General features: G+C 47.5%; 1 protein-coding gene across 2 annotated transcripts in view; it reads right to left on the reverse strand.

The window, feature by feature from the left end:
- PGBD5 (piggyBac transposable element derived 5) overlaps positions 1-16,672 on the reverse strand; it is a 101,532-nt gene that overhangs the window by 51,939 nt on the left and 32,921 nt on the right. Inside the window, exon 1 of one of the 2 annotated variants that reach the window (XM_031659210.1) lies at positions 1,913-3,374. The exons of the other annotated variant lie outside the window; for it this stretch is intronic. The gene's annotated coding sequence lies outside the window, so the exon portion shown is untranslated. Of the gene's footprint in view, positions 1-1,912; positions 3,375-16,672 lie in introns of those variants that run through there. 2 annotated transcript variants of the gene reach the window in all.

The following is a 16,672-nucleotide window of genomic DNA, read 5'->3' on the forward strand; positions in this document are numbered from 1 at the left end:
AGGTCCTACTGCCCCCTCCCCTTTCTCAAGGTCACACTTCCAGAGCCCAGCTCCAGAAGTGTTACCAAGGTAAACATCCTATTTATTTATCAATAAATAGAAGCAAATCATGTATATTTATTTTGTAGAACCAACATGCATATGGCTCTACGTGTTTATGTCCAGGCTTGTGTTCTGTCTGCTTTACATAACTTGATTCACTTATTCTTTGATGACAAACCTATGAGATCTGCACTATTCTTAACCCCCATTTATCCGAAGAGGAAACTGAGTCACAGAGCGCTTAAGGGATGTGCCTTAACTCTTAGCCTCTAACGAGGTCACAGAACTTGTAACTGGTAGCAATAGAAATAGCCCAGATGGTCCACCTCTGGAGTCTCTGCCGCTGACCACCGCACTGTGGTCTTACTGGGAGACTGTGCTGTTCAGTGCACTCATGGCCCCAACGCACGTGGCTAAGAACTGAAGGAGAACTCTATGGAAATGACACAGAAAGCCAAGAGCCCCTTTGGTGTTCACATATGCCTCTCGAAGCTGCCTATCCGTGATCCGGTCCCATGTATTAGATAGAACGAAAGCCCTCAGGCACAGAGTAGGCACGCAAAACATGGTTGGCCGAATCACATTTCCTGGCATGACCTCGGGGCCTCCTTTTTCTCTTCTGAGTCTGGACAGGACTGGGGTACTCATAGACCCTGTTCAAAGGCACAGTCCAGTCCCTGCTCACTTCAAAAGGGAGACTGATTGTTATTTGTCTAAACTCACCTCAGCTTGCCAAGACTTCTGTTTGCAAGAGAACAAGCTCCGACAATTGTCTGTGCATACTTCAAGAGTTTTAGCTTTCAAATACAAAAGCTATTCTAATTTTGCCCCATCTTATGGAAATTCTATTTTTTTTTTCTAAGCTTGAAATTATGCAGTTTCAGGATGGGGTTCTCACAAAAAGGAACACAGCAATGGGACAAGGTGCCCTCAGATGAGATGCAAGTACTGGGCAGGAGGACAAGCAGCTTTCTTGAGATAGTCCGGCCAGGCCATCGAGCCAGTTCCAGGAGCCAGCTTCTGGCCAGTGGAAGGCAACCAGCTGGGACTTGAGTTCTAATCCAATCAGGGATATTAAGAAACACCTATTCTTGGAAGAACTGAAGACACAAAGGTTACTGCCACTTGGCTGCTCGACACAAGCATTTCACTGCTTAAAAGAACAGATGAGCAGAAACCCAGAGGCAGTTGTTTTGTTCCCAATAAAGTTGTTCAGCTTGGACGAGAGTCAGATTATTGCTTCGTGAAGGGAGCCTCCAAGGTGTATTCTTTAATTCTACAAGGTGCTAATTTTGAGATGTCCAGTATGTGAAGGGAACACTGACCTTAATTTGGAGCTGCCACACCACTGGGGAGTTATGTAGGATAACATCATATTTCCAAGAGAAATTCTACATGCAAGGAAACAGGCACAGAGCTTGCACAAATCATTCAACATCATCCACCGAGTGACAGAGCCTGGGTTTGAATCATGATTCCTTCCCGCATGATGCTGCCCTACCGTGGAAGCTCGCCACCTCAGTGCAGTACCTTAAGTGCTAATAAAACCTGTGGGGAAGCTACCTGAGCCCAGAGGATGAGGAGGCTAGTTGGGAATGGAAGAGGAGGGGATGGGAATATAAAAGGTTCCCATGGACAGGAAGCCCTACCCAACCAACACTCAGTGGCCTGTATCATCTAAGCATTCCAATACAGCACAAGTGATAGCAAGCAGGTCTTCTAGGCAATGCCCAAGAGAACTGTCCATGACACACAAAGCAAATGCATTTCTAATGTCATCAGCCTAGAAAAGAACAAGCTGAAGGCGTTTATGACTGAAAAAGCAGGGTACTCTGCAGCTCAGCTTTCACCTTCCAACAAATCAAATTACCCAAGTTAGATTGCACTGTGAGCCTGTTTACAGAGCAGTTTCGCTGCTGCTGAATTTTTCTGTATTCTCTTCCTGTTAAAGGGGATCCCACCTTAGGTCAGTTGCAAAGCATAACACAAGCGTTCTTGATCTTCATGCAAAAAAACAATCTAGAGTGAAAAATCAAAAGTGAAAGCTGTTAGATGCAGAACACTATAAACCTTACCTAGCAACATGCAAGAAGAACGTCCCCCCACCATCATCCCACGAGTGCTCTCCGATCTGATAAAGAGCTGCTCCTGGAGAGCACCCCCATGTAAATGCCAAGAACACAGAATACTCCTCTCCAGCAGAAACCCTCCAACTGATGTGGATACAGTGGGAAAGGCTGCCCCACTTCTATATAAATCCTAATTATTTCACAGCTTCTTTAGAGATGCTCTCTGCTAACAGACTCCATGACGGAAACAGTGATGGAAATGGAAGTTATTTACCCTACTCACCCTCGTCGTGCCATGGACTCATTTCCTGGACAGATGATCAGAATAAGTGATGTGTGAGACCCTTCAGAGATCCTTGCCGTGGTCACCCGAGGCACTGGGCAATGACGTTTCAGGGCCCTGCAGGAGCCTTCTTCCTCCCACCTCCTCCCCGGCCCAGCCTTCCTCTGTAGTGGGTCCCCCTCTCTACACATCGCCTCCTCCCAGTCTAACTATGCGGCTCTGCCGAGACCTTGAGGGAGAATGAAACACCAGTGGATAAAGCCTTCAGGTCCCTTCCCAAAGGAGTTTTCGCTTTAATAAAGGCTTCATGAATATCAAAGGCTTTGACTTCCTAAATCACTCCGGTGGTGGGGTGAGAACAGAGTGGCCGCTAGGTATGGGCAATGCCAGTGAGTAGGGTTACAATTCTGCATTTCAGCGTTTGCTCAGGTGCTCACAGGAGTATCACTCGTGGTGTTTCCAAAGCCACTCTGTGCAGGTGCAACCCGTGTCACCTGCACCTCACACACTCACCTCTTCAGGAACGAGCACAGCAGGACTTCGCACATCACTACAGAATAGGTGTCAATCCCCGATCCAGAGATAGCAAATAGGTTTTGGGTCCTGTGTTGGCCCCAGTAGTCAGTAGCTGCCCGGGGCCTGTGACTGCTGAGCAATGACTGCCATGGTGAGGGGGACCAGGGTGCGAAGGGCCATGGAGCGGCCATGCTTAGTGCGGGAGGACAAACCAGGAAGACAGTTTCCCTCCAAACATTTGAGCGTGCTTAAAAGACCAGCTCCCAGTGTTATTTAGAGCTTAAGAAACGTATTTTGTGTTTGTGGAAATATAAACAGGTACTAAATTTTTAAGGTGAAATATGACTTTGTAAAATGTTCCTATTTTTTGAAGTTATTCTGAAGGAAATAATCAGTAATACATGTGAGGTTTTTTCTTTTTTGATTCAGTGTCTTGCTCTGTCACTCAGGCTGGAATACGGTGGCTCAATCACAGCTCGCTACAGCCTTAAACTCCTGGGCTCAAGCGATCCTCCCACTTCAGTCTCCTCAGTAGCCTGGGCTACAGATGCACATCACCACACCCGGCTAATTTTTAGTTTAATTTTTCGTAGAGTTGGTGTCTCACTATGTTGCCCAGGCTGGTCTCTAATCCCAGACTTAAGCAATCTTTCTGCCTCAGCCTCACAGGTGTGAGCCACCACGCCTGGCCAGATGTGAGTTTTATAATACCAAAACCGTGCAGATAAATGAAATGCCCACAAATTGAGAAAGAATCAAAAAAAGCCTGGAACATCCATGATATGGAACTCTCTCTACATTAAAAGGAATGTTCTTGAGGAATATTTAAGAACATAAAAAAAACTTTCGGCCGGGCAGGGTGGCTCAGGCCTGTAATCCCAGCACTTTGGGAGGCCAAGATGGGCGGATCACGAGGTCAGGAGTTCGAGACCAGCCTGACCAACACGGTGAAACCCCGTCTCTACTAAAAATACAAAAATTAGCCACGCGTGGTGGTGCGCACCTGTAATCCCAGCTACTCAGGAGGCTGAGGCAGGAGAACTGCTTGAACCCGGGCGGTGGAGGCTGCAGTGAGCAGAGTTGGCACCACAGCACTACAACCTGGGCAACACAGTAAGACTCTGTATCAACAAAGAAAAAAAAAATTCATGAGAACACCTTTTATAGAGATTACAGAGCAATATGAATAGTATGATCCAAACTTACTTAAAACTTTTAAGAAGTGGGTATGCAATCAGAATGAAAGAATCTAAAGCTAAGCATCAGCCATGATCCCCTTGCTGTGGTAGGATTATAGGTGATCTCCAGTTTGTTCTTTATGCTTTTCTCAATACAATTTCTGGAAATAATTGATATCATGAAATATATGGCTTTTATGAGTAGAAAAAGAACAACTGCTGCTATTTTAAAGAAATGGCATTAGGGGTCCCGACAGTCTTCTCACCTTTTTCCAGGTAAAGGGCCAGTTTCATTTGCGAAACCAGAGAGCAGGATCAGGAAGTTTCTCTCCCCGCCACGGCTGATATTCTGTGTATTCCACCTTGTCTGCCTCAGCGTCAACTTATACTCCTTAGACAACATTTAGTCCTTAAATAAGCTTTTTATTCCTTAAATAGGAGGCCACAGGAGCCCATGAGGAGACAGCAGGCCTGGGGTCCAGGCCCTGGCCCTCCTTGAGCCCACTGCCTGCTCAGGGAGTGAAATCTCCTCATACATTTCCAGAGGATGCCCGGCCCTTTCTTCTTTGGAACTTCCCGCTTCCCTGACCTAAGTTTCCAAGGAGGAATAAGACAGCAGACAAGCAAAAGCATCCGCACTTGTGGAGATTGAAAGCAGTAGAGATCTCTAATTTCTAAAGATGAATTTCTAATCAGGCTGAAAAAACTAAAAGAATCCCTCAAATGTTAATATGACAGTCAAATACTTGTTTGTCCTTTCCATTGGTTGTAAATGCGTCTCTTCGTAACACAGGGTATTGCCTGTCAAGTCTCCGGGAAGTTTTGAAAAGCAGTTGTTGGCAAAACACAAGCAAGGTCCCTGATTAGAGGGGAGTGTATACAGATGAGTTGCTGGTGGAGGGCGGTGGGGGGACAGCAGCTAAATGCCAGCAAGTCACCCCCTCCTGCACTACACTCTCGTCTTCCAATTAGTCGTGAGTTGGTCCTAAACCCAGAATGCAAGCTGAAATTTCTGCACTGTATGCTTCAGACGTAGAAAGGAAAATAACTCAGCATCTTCCTAATCCCTTGTATGCAAAATAAATAGATGGTCAGGTTAGATTTTGACTTTTTAAAGACACCAGCTCATCTGAGCTTTCTATTTGACTTTTTTTTTTTTTTTTAAATATATGGAAGCAGCTCACAAGGAAAGCGGAAAATATCCAGGAGATCGTTGGCAGACAGAAGAGAGCTTTTTTCTTCCCTCCCCCAGACACGTACCAGTGTCGGCAGCTGTTGGGAGCACTTCTACTGTTTTTTGTTTTGTTTTTTATTTTTAAATCCTTCCACCCTCCCACACCAGCTAGAGCGGCTAAGAGTGGATGCTGGCACCAACAGCCAGGGTGTCAATCTGCCCTTTGTTGGTTGTGTGCCCTGTGTGAGATGCCTCAGTCCGCCTACCTTGCAGAGCTGTAAGGATTAAGTGAGTGAGCGCACATGAGCACGTGCTCGGGAAATAGCAGCTATTCCTACTGTCGCGGCTGTTGTTATTTTCATGGTCATCCCACAGCCTCTTTGTTTGACAGGGAGCAAAAGAGAGAGCTGAGCGTGGGCAGAGTGTCACAGGGTGTCCAAGCTGGGATGCATGGAGTCCTTCCTTTCTATGCAGGCACAGCTCCAAGAATACTTGAGAGAGCTGATGTGCTGTGTAATTTATTAGCACACTTCACTAAGAAGAGGACTCCAAGCTGGCAGGAGGCTGCTCCCTGCCTCCCATCAAACCTGGAGCTTGTCTCACCTGTCTCAGAGGAGTCCTGTCTTCCCGGACTGAGCTCGCCTGACCTGCTCTATCCAAGCTCCAGAGTTCCACCCTTGGAAGCCCAGAATTCTGCAGAAAGTAGAATTATCATCCAACACCACCTCAGAATGATCCTCCCACACCAGCTAGAGTGGCTGAGTGGATTCTGGCACCAATAGCCCGGGTGTCAATCTGCCCTTTGCTGGCTGTGTATCCTGCATGAGATGCCTGAGGTCCTGGCCTCTGGCTTCTTGTTGGATGGTTCCTGCCCTCTGCAGAGCTGCCCCCAGGGCAGTCACTGTCACTGAATGGTCAGCTCCTATCACCATTGTTCAGAATGTTCATTCTACCCCAAGGATCACTGCAAACACACAACTCCAGGGTCAGAGGCTGAATGCTGTGCCCGAGGCCTGGGGCTGAGTTGGGCAGCGGCGTTGTGTGCTCAGAGAGCAGGTGGGCAGAGCAGAGCGGAGGCAAGCACCAGATGGAGACAGGAGGGCTCAGGTCCAGCTTCACCTCCCATGAGCAGTGAGACACCGGGCAGCTGACTCAGTTTTCTCCTCTACAGAATAAAGGGGTTGGACTAAGGATGTCTAAGGTTCTTTCTGGCTCTTCAAAAAAACGAATTGCTTTCTCCAGGCAATAAGCAGGCCCTAACTTCATTGCTACTCTTCCTATTCTAAGAAGGGGATAATCCTCCTTTGCTCATAAGACTGTCAGGAGGAGGCACGGGATGGCATTTGTAAAGTGCTTAACACAGTGCCAGGCACTGACTAAGTGCTTAATAAACAGCAGCTACAATTATGGTCAGCTAGCAAGTTAAGGGCCCACTCAGGAAAGAGCACTTCTCCGGGCATAGAGCTGCCTGCCTTTGGTGCAGAGCAGAGGCCAGTCTGGCTGGGTGCAGAAAAAGGCCCTCCCTAACTGCAAGTGCATACGGTCCCTAGATCCATCAATGAGCTCCTACGTGCACAGGTGTAAGGTGCTGAGTTTGACTCCCCTGAAGCAAATGCCTTGAGATAAGAGGGAATGGTGGTTTACCTCCAACAGCAGAGAGGGACAGATGTCCTGCAGACAACTTAATCCTGATTCCAACATTGTGTGCCACTGTGGTTTGCAGAATCAGAGAGGTGAGCAGTGACTGTCATAGGCACAAAGAAGCAATGGCCATCCAGGTGAAATGCTGACATCAACACATGATAAATCCTTCATCAAGGCAGAAGCTGTAATGATGATGATGATGATGATGCCAATAACACATGGATGAAAAACATCTGTTGCCCAGAGCTGGAAGGGCCTTACTAAGACAGCTGTACCTGTGAATGAATTGCTCAGCTGCATATCCCGGCCGAGCGCTATGCTGAGCAACGGCACTCAGGTCCTGCAGAGTCCCCAAGAGCACTTTGCACAGAGAGCTCGAGTTCTATAGTCAGGCATATCTGACCTACCGAACACGTGCCCTGGTCAAGGTACATAACCCCACACAGCCTTCATTTCCCCATCTGTAAAATGGCGAAGATTAGAGTATCCGTCTCAAAGAATCATTGTGAGAATAAAATGAAATACTGTGCATAAAGCACAGTGCAGCATCCGGCTCATAAGCGCTGGCCATCATTACAAATGCCGTCTGATGCAATGCGAACATTTTGGGCGTGTGTCTCCCAATGCAGACATGGTAATCAGGCTCTTTCTTAAAGACCAGTAAGGCCAAATAAGAATGCACCTCTGGCTTGAGTTTGAGTCTGAGGAGGAGGAATGTGATATTTATACAGACTAAAAATAGAAAACATGCACTCCTCATTGAGAGCTCTTTCTGGCTACCCCTTTGAGTCCAAGTACAGAAAGCTCAGCAGGTGAGCATGTCACAGGTTAGCAGACAAATACCAAACACACTTTTACTTCTGGAATCAAGAGCAGCAGAAGTTATCTGGGGATGTTCATGTACCTCCTGGACTCTGATGAGGATTTTAAACTACCACATGGGAGCTAGTATTGGACTGCTTCTATGCCCACCTTCCCTGGCCTCTCCGGTAGACAAAGGATCTAACATAGCACAAAGAAATCACATCACTGCCATTGCAGGGATTATAATGAAATGGTCATCAGGTGGTTCCTTCATAAACAGGATTTGCTGCCAAGTTGATGCTGAGTACAAAGATAAAATAACCTCCTCCCATCATCCATCCCCTAAGGTCATAATTCAATCCCTTTTCTCTCTGTATTCAGAAATCTCCCAGTTACCTGGAGCCACACAGCTAGTTCATATATGCTCACCTACAAGCACCTGAGCATGCCTTAGGGTCTGGGAAGAAATGACATCAGTGGGACAGCTTGGAGATGCGAGCTGGGATTTCTCCTGATTGTGTGTAGTTCTCTGAAGGAAGGTGCCACCTCTCTCTCCACCTCTGTTTGAACCACTGCCTCCTTCTTGTCTGTTCTCTGCAAACCCTGCAAGGACAAATGCCCCCATAAAAGCTCTTCTCTGAGCTGCCGTACAGCCCTGAGCATGGAGGCTTCCCTTGCAGCCTGCAGATCTCAGCATGGCCAACATTTCCTAAAATGGGCAAAGACCATAATGTCTGGATGAGATAAGAAACCCTTTCACAGGCCTTCAGTCCTTCTGTCTTCTCAATAACCCTGTGAATAGGTTCGATATTACTCTTTCATAGACACTGATGAGTCAACCCAAAGAAAGCAGCCATTGCCTGAGGTCCCAAGGTGATGTATGTACAAGGTGAAAGGAGCTGATGGCCAAGTCACGAGCCTGTAGGGCTGCAGCCACCTTGAGGGAACCTTTTTCTGCTCAATGAAGCCACCCCAAGGACTTGGGGGGAGCTAAGGGAACCCACCTGAGGCCTCACAACCAACCATGGCCTCACTCACATGACTTCCAATTCTTACTCCCAGGCTAGCCACTGTCCTGAGCCAACCCTTAGATGTCAAACTTTGGGGGAGGAAAGACTGCACCCAGCATGCCCCTCACCCACCTGCTGCCTGCCCAACCTGCTCTCCCACTGTGTGACCAGCACCCCATTCACTTAGTAATTCACGCCACAGCCCTGGAGACCTCCTTTCAACCCCTGCTCCTCACTTCCACTTTCACATCCCATCCATAAGCTCCACGTTCAAATTACTCTCTCCAAGTCCCATCTGCCCATTTCAGGATGCCAGCTCCCCACCAGGTCCCATCAGCATCTCCTCAGGCTGACTGTAGTAGCCTGCTAATCAGACTCTGTTTCCATCATCATCATTAGAATTAACTTTCAAAAACACAATTCTCATCATACCACACCCCTCACTGAAATGCCCCATTGGCTCTTCAATGCCTACCTCTACTTTCTGTACCTTTTCAGTTTCAGCTGTACTAAAATACTCATGTTCACCAGCATGCAGTGCCCTTCAGGCCTCCTTGCTCTTGCATTGTTAACTGGTCATCTTCTACACACTCATTCCTACTTCAATACCCAGCCCAACTAGCCTGTCAACACCCCAGAGGTAGTTTCTACCTCCTCTCCACCCTCATAGTGACCGATCCGCCTCTCTGATTTGATAAACAGAGCCAACAGTTACCAAGCATGTCCTCTACAGTGCCAGGTGCTTTTCTAGGCACTGACACATGTTGGCTCATTTAATCTGCATCCTCCCCTCTGAAATCTTATCATCATCCCCATTTTACAGATGAAGAAAACTGAAGCCAGAGATTCAGGAACTTGTCCAAGTGGTGAGATTTGAACCCAGGAAGTCTGGCTCCCGCACCTTCATTACTACCCTCAGCATACTAGATTGTAATTACTGATTTCATGTTTACCTATTGTGCAGAGCTGGACAGGGCTAGGCACTTCCACAGAGCAGGGGCCATGTGCTATTTACATTTGCAGACCCAGAGCTCAGCAAATGTCACACACGTGGTAGGAGTTTGTGAAGCATCTGTCCAAAGGCAGATAGGAGGCCAGCCCCAGATGAATGGGTCTGCTAGATACTTCCTAAGTTAATGAAGTCAAATGGACTTCCCTTATAATCACGGGATAGAAAACAAAACCCTGTGTGGAAGAAACAGGCAGTACTTTCCTGCTGTTTTCCTTTACTTAATTACACACAGAAATTAATCCTATTGTGAGTTACTAATTCAGATGCCAGACCAGTGTCATTGGCAGCCACAGGGTGCTCTGCCTCCCTGTGCTGGGCCCTCTGGGCAGGGCATACCTAGGTGGGGCCCTGCAGGGTCCCTTCCAGGAGCCCACCCTAAAGGCTGGTCACTTGTGGAAGAAACTTGACACCCACCACTACCGTCTTGGGCAGAAACAGCACCTCCTTCTCCTCCCGGCTCTCCAAGTCAACATAAGCAACAGCCCCTCACTCTTGCTGCCAAGAATCTGTGCATCTGCAGGAAGGAGAAAGGAGATGCAAGGTACTATCCATGCCAAGCCCAGGTTACGGCTTTACGGTTTCCAAGAAAACCCTGTAAGCAAATGCACACCCGGTTTTGAAGAGGGAAGCTGTGCAGGTCAGCACCCACACCTCTACTCAAGAACCAGGTGCATCAATCTCTGCTTTCAAGACCCTGTGTCTTGGGTTCAATCACAGCTTGTGCCCGGCTCTGTCTGCCAAAGGGCTCGACAGTCAAGAGGAAGAGAAAGCTTAAGTGGAATAAAGACAGGAGCAGCTGAAGTGGCCCAGGAGACGGCAATGGGTGGAATCAACCCAGAAACGGGAGAGCGAAGAGTCAGAGTGCTAGATCCTGTGGACACAGATGGCTCTGGGAGGCCAGCTCAGGAGTGGGTGGCCGTCTGTGGCCGTGTTCTCCCTACAGAGGAGTGACAATGAGGCAAACACCATCCATGTGCACAGTGCTTACAGTTTATAAACCCACTGTCACACACACTCCTGCCTTTCTCCCAGTGAACCTTGAAATACCTACCATTTTGCCCATGTTATAGATAAGGAAACTGAAAGCCAAACAAGGTTGCGAAATTTACCTGGACTATAAAGTTAGAGCCAGCACTGAACCTCAGTTCTCTGTCTCCAAGCCCAGAGCACTTCCTTTCTCAGTATGTCCCGCTGCCAGGTTGTGAGCACACTCAGGTACAGTCTGGCACCAACAGACTGGCATCCCAGCCAGATGCCACCAGCCTACTCTCTGGGTGTCCCTGGGGAACATGCACACGCTGCTGCTGCCTGCACTCTGGAGCAGCTCCAACCTCTGCAGCCTCCTTCCTGGGATGGCCTGCCGTGATGGAGTTGTTCTCAGTCTCAGCATCCTGGCCAGGAGCCAGCACTGGACGTCTCACGCTGCAGTGGACCAGCTGTACACCCCAACCCTGATCAGAGGCTGGACCCTCTGCCAGCCTAGGCTTCCCCCATCCCTGCCTGAGCAGACTCCCTGGCTGGCCCAGGCACTTAGCAGTGGGATGAGAAAACCACCCACTACTTTCTTCTGTCCTATCAGTGTCCTTACTGCTAACTTGGCTGAATTCCTTGTTCTGAGAGCAGGGGAGCCCTTCTGTGCCTAGTCCAAGTCCCAGCCACCCTCCACGCCCAGGGTTCTCGGAGCCACCATCTACGTTCTCCTCCCTTGCAACTCTGCAGCTGGGCATCCGGGACAGAGTGTGAGCCGCCCCTCCCCTCTCATTTCCTTTCTTCCCTTCACCCCAGCATGCTGAGGTCACGGCGTGCTGTGCCCTCGGGCTAGAGTACCCACTCCTGTCCCTCTCCCATCCCACATCCACTCTCACAGAGCTTGCAAAATCTAGCTCAGCTGCTGCCCTTTTCATGAAACTTTTGTCATCCACAGCTTAAAAAAAAAAAAAAATGCTTCCTTCCTCTGGATTCTCAAATATTTCACATCTTTCTCATGCAAAGTTTAACTTTCTACTGTGGACTACTGTTGGGCGTTAGTACTGTAAGCTTTAGTCCTGCCTGATTCTTCCCTGTCAGCCCGCGTGGTTACTTCCTACCGCAGTTCCCAGGCCAGCAGGAGCCCAGCATGTAACCACGGAGCCCGGACAAGCTCAGAGACAGCCGTGAGTGTCTTGCTGCAGAATCGCCTGTGGTTCTTGATGAAAGTACTCACTAATGATTTGTTCCTCTACCTGGGCATTTTGAAGCATTTTAATTTTTAACAGGAAACAAGGGTCCTGTAAAGGAATGATATCCTAATGATGGAATTTCAGGAAAGTCCACTCATGTGGACTTTTCCATGGTCACGTAAGGAGAAGAGTCATTGAGTGCCAGGCCTTTAGCTGGCCAACTGTGAGCATATGAACTGCACTGAACAGGCTACACTGATGATGGGCAAGGAAACTCTGGCTTTTGTATTCTGGCCACCCCTGATCTCAGAGAACTGGCTCACTGATCCACTGGATACAGGGTGACCAGCTATTCAGGTTTACACAGAACAAAGGGGTTTCCTTAGGCCCTGGATTTTCCGCTCTGAAACCAGGGCAATCCTAGGTAAACTTGGGTGGTTGGTCACCTGAGAGGAGGTGAGTCTGTTACGAAAACATGTGCAAGGTGTTCAGGTATCTTTAGATTTTATAGGAGAAAAAGCATACACATTTATTGAATGTATATACGTGGGAGTCTTCAGAATGAAGACCCAACATTTCAATGAGTAACAGAAGCTTATATACTCTCTTGAGGTTACAGAAAGAATGGGGGCATGGGTCCTAGGAAAGAGGTTATGGGAGTGGGGAGAAGAGGAATGTTCAGGGAGGGATCTTTAAATGTCAGATGTTACTGCTTCACTGTAAGGATGCAGGCTCTGTATTTAAAACTTTCCCTGACTAGAGTTTGGTGGGGCAGCTGTCCAGGCAATGGTTCTCTGCCATCTTGCTATTTATTTTCCCTGCCATCTCACTGTCTCTATTTTATGTATGTATGTATATATGTATGTATGTATGTATGTAAATATTTGAGACAAGGTCTTGCTCTGTCACCCAGGCCGGAGTGCAGTGGAGCAACCATGGCTCACTGCAACCTCACAGGCTCAAGCAATCCTCCCACCTCAGCTTCCAGAGTAGCTGGGACCACAAGCATGCACCACCATGCCCAGCTAATTAAAAAAATTTTTTTTTTGTAGAGACAGGGTCTCACTATGGTGCCAAGGCTGGTCTCGAACTATTGAGCTCAAGCAATCCACCCACTTCAGCTTCCCAAAGTGCTGGGATTACAGGCCACCAAGCCCAGCAACTTAAAAAAAAAAATTTGAGACAATCTTACTCCGTCCCCCAGGCCGGAGTGCAGTGGTGCAAACATGCATCACTGCAACCTCACACTCCTGGGCTCAGGCAATCCTCTTACCTCAGCCTCCTAAATAGCTGGGATTATAAGTGCACCACCAAGCCTGGCTTACTTAAATTTTTTTTGTATTTTTCATAGAGACAGGGTCTCACTATGTTGCCCAGGCTGGTCTTGAACTCCTGGCTCAAGCGATCCTCCCACCCCACCCCACCCCATCCCCTCGGCTTTCCAATGTGCTGGGATTACAGGGGTGAGCCACCATGCCGACCCGACAGTCCCCTGAGAGACTCCCAATGCCTCAAAGTTGAAGAGCAGCAGAGACAGCACCGGGAGCCAGTGGCTTGTGAAGGGGCCTGAGCCCCATGAGCTTTGCCTGGCTTCTGCCTCTATTTCTGGCTTCCCAAACAAAACCTTTCCAGCGAAAGACACACTGTGCTGATGCCTTTGGACAAAGCTGTGTGGGTGGCAGAGTGAGCAGAGGAGGAGATGAAGCCAGTGGTGAGAGAAGCCCAGGTGAAGACAGCAGATCCGGCTCGGTCCTCCCCTGTGACTTCGGGGATAAGCAACAGTGGTGATGGAACCCGGAGAAACAGCATGCTTGTCCTGTCCGTCTAAGCACAGTTGAAAAGCCTTCCAACGTAAAACAAGCTGGTTTTCTGCACAGACAGAAAGATTCCCGATTTCTTTGGCGGAATTTTTTTTGCAAAGAGGGTCGGAGCAACTGGGGAAGTATTGGATGCTATATATTTCAACCATTTAGGTTAAATTTAAAAGTACTACTGACTGTCATGTTAACAAAAACAACAAACCACAGTAGTAAAAAGAGGGAACATTTGCCAATACTTTCAACGTTCTGACTCTGGATCACTGGGTGAACTGCACCAGGTGGGAGATAGGGGAGGGAGAAGAGATCTGAGGGATATATGTGTGGAAACTTGGCCAGCAGGCACAGCAAAGTGCAGTGAGACTGTGTACAGGGACTCTGGGGAGAGACCAACCCAGGTTCAAATTCTGCCCCTGGCATGTGAGGCTGAACGAGGTGTCCTTGGGCAAGATACGATCCCTCCTAACAGAGTTTCCTACCTGCTGAGCACCCACCGAGCACTGGGCACACGCTGGACAGCAGCGATAGGTGCCCTCAGTTCCCTACGGGAGCAGGGGGTAGTTTTATTATCCACATTTTACAAATAAACAAAACTTAAAGGATAGAAGGAACTCATTCAAGGCCACACACGCAATCAGGAGCAGAACAAGAGTGCTTGGTGTGTTTGACGCTCATGACACCTCAGTCTTCTCGTCTATAAAATGGGTATTGTGTGTGTTAAATTCTCTGCACTCAGGTGCTTAATTAAATATTAGTTCCCTTCTCTACCTCCCTTCCTCCTTTTAGTAGTGCTTAACCCATTGCTCTAAAAAGCTGTTTCCAGAAATACTGGTGTTGGTGAAGGGCCTGCTGACTTCTTAGTTGCTGTGGTTTGTTCACTTTTCTTGAAGCTGTAGCAAGGACCCTGGTTATAGGAGTATTTCAGTAAATATGTTTTTAATCATCGAACTCAACTTTGCTTCCAGCGAAGGTGACAGTTAAAATTGCTGCCTTTCATTTTGCCAGTCAGCCCAGCATGCCACATGAAGAGGCGTTTTTTTTTTTTTTTTCCTCCTTCATATGATATATTTACACCCAACGTTGGGGCTGCAATTTCAGTCTCGCGCACGTGTTATTTTAGGATTTCAGTGTAGATCCCCCCGCAGAACTCACTTTGTCCTCTTGTTTGCTGAATCACAGTGTCTTCTGGCTGTGGGGCCTTGACTTTGAATTGAGAGACAGATGCTTGGTAATTACAAGGTTTCCTTCCTACAGCGGGGGATTGGCAAGTAATTGCCTTGCTTTTTAAGGGAGAATTTTAAGCAGTATTTTAAAGAGCCAGACCCACAGCTTTTACGTGACAGGAAAAATGAAATAAGTCCTTAAAGTATTTCCACCTCCCTTCCTAATGCAGAAAGGTTTTCGGAAAAGGACTCATGACCGAGATTCCACTGAAATGAAGGCAAGATAAGAACGGCCCGTGTGGATGGGCACCAGGCGTTGCAGCAGTGCTGAGCCAAGGCTGATTCCTGCCCCAACTCCTTTTAGAGCGCACAAAGGTGATTCATTTATTATAGGGGAAATTAGAAAATACAAATAAGCAAAAGGAAAATACCATAAATCCCCACCACTCTGAGCTATATACTGTTTGCATGTTGGTAAATATCTGTCCAGATAAAATGAGGGAGAGCGTGTGTGTATATTTTACATTTAAAATATAAAAAAGAGCGGGCCCTCTTCTTTATAACCTGATTTTGCCCCCATTTAACATCACATAGTACACAAGTGTTTTGTCAGTAAATGCACACCTCCTCTCCATCCTGACTACCCTAAGTGTGGTCCCTAAAGCAGCAGCGTCACCTGGGAGCTTGTTGGACATGTAGATTCCCAGGCCCCACCCTGGCCCTGCTGAATCTGTATCAGCATTTTAACAGGTTCCCCAGCAACTTGTACACCCTTCAGAGTTTAAGGAGTATTGTACTACCTCATTTTAAGTGGCTCCCTCATATTCCATGTTACAAACGTGCTATGGCTATGCACGGTAGCTCATACCTACAGTCCCAGCACTTTGGGAGGCCAAGGCTGGAGGATCACTTGAGCTCAGGAGTTTCAGACTAGCCTGGGCAACACAGCGAGACCCCATCTCTACAAAAAATTTGGCAGGTGTGGTAGTGCATGCCTGTAGTCACAGCTGCTCAGAAGGCTGAGGTGGGAAGACTGCTTGAGTCTAGGAGGTTGAGGCAGTAATGAGCTGTGATTGTGCCACTGCACTCCAGCCTGGGTGACAGAGCAAAACCCTATCTCAAAAAAAAAAAGCAGTATAATTTAGGCAACCAACCTCTTATGATGTGAATATATGAGTTTCACTTTTCTAATTAGTACTGTGATGTGTATTCTTATACCAAATGTCGCTGTCTCCGTGTGGTAATCTGCCTAGGGCACAGTAGTAGAAGAAGATGCTTTTCTTAAGAGCACTGATGGAAGTTGCCAACTTTCACTCTTGTCAGTAGTGGGAGTGCCCATTTTCCATGCAAATCCTAACAGTTGTCCTTATCAACCTTTGACAGTTTGATAGAAATAAATGGTGCTTCATCACCATTGGCTAACTTCTCTGAATATTAGTGTGGTTAAACAGAAATTCATTTACTTATTGGCCTTTTGTTTGGATTAAACAAATTGTTTAGGTCCTTTGTTGGTTTTGCCTTGGAGGTGACTGTCATTTTTCTTCTCGATTTGGTAAGACATCTCTATATATTTAGACATTATCTCTTTGAAATGTGTTATAAATATAGCCCCGATTTCAAACATGGTGTTCTGCCTAGCACTGGGCTACGTTTCAATGGCAGGAAAGGATTTTGGAAAAGGAAGGCTGAATTAGGGGAATATGTATGGCATCACTATCTTCCTCCTTCTACCCACATAAATAGCACTGCTTGTGGAAGTGAGTTCAAGTTCCTAACCAAACGTCTCCAAACTGAGACGGTG

Source organism: Papio anubis, chromosome 1 (genome assembly GCF_008728515.1).
Source record: "Papio anubis isolate 15944 chromosome 1, Panubis1.0, whole genome shotgun sequence".
NCBI classification, from domain to species: domain Eukaryota; kingdom Metazoa; phylum Chordata; class Mammalia; order Primates; family Cercopithecidae; genus Papio; species Papio anubis.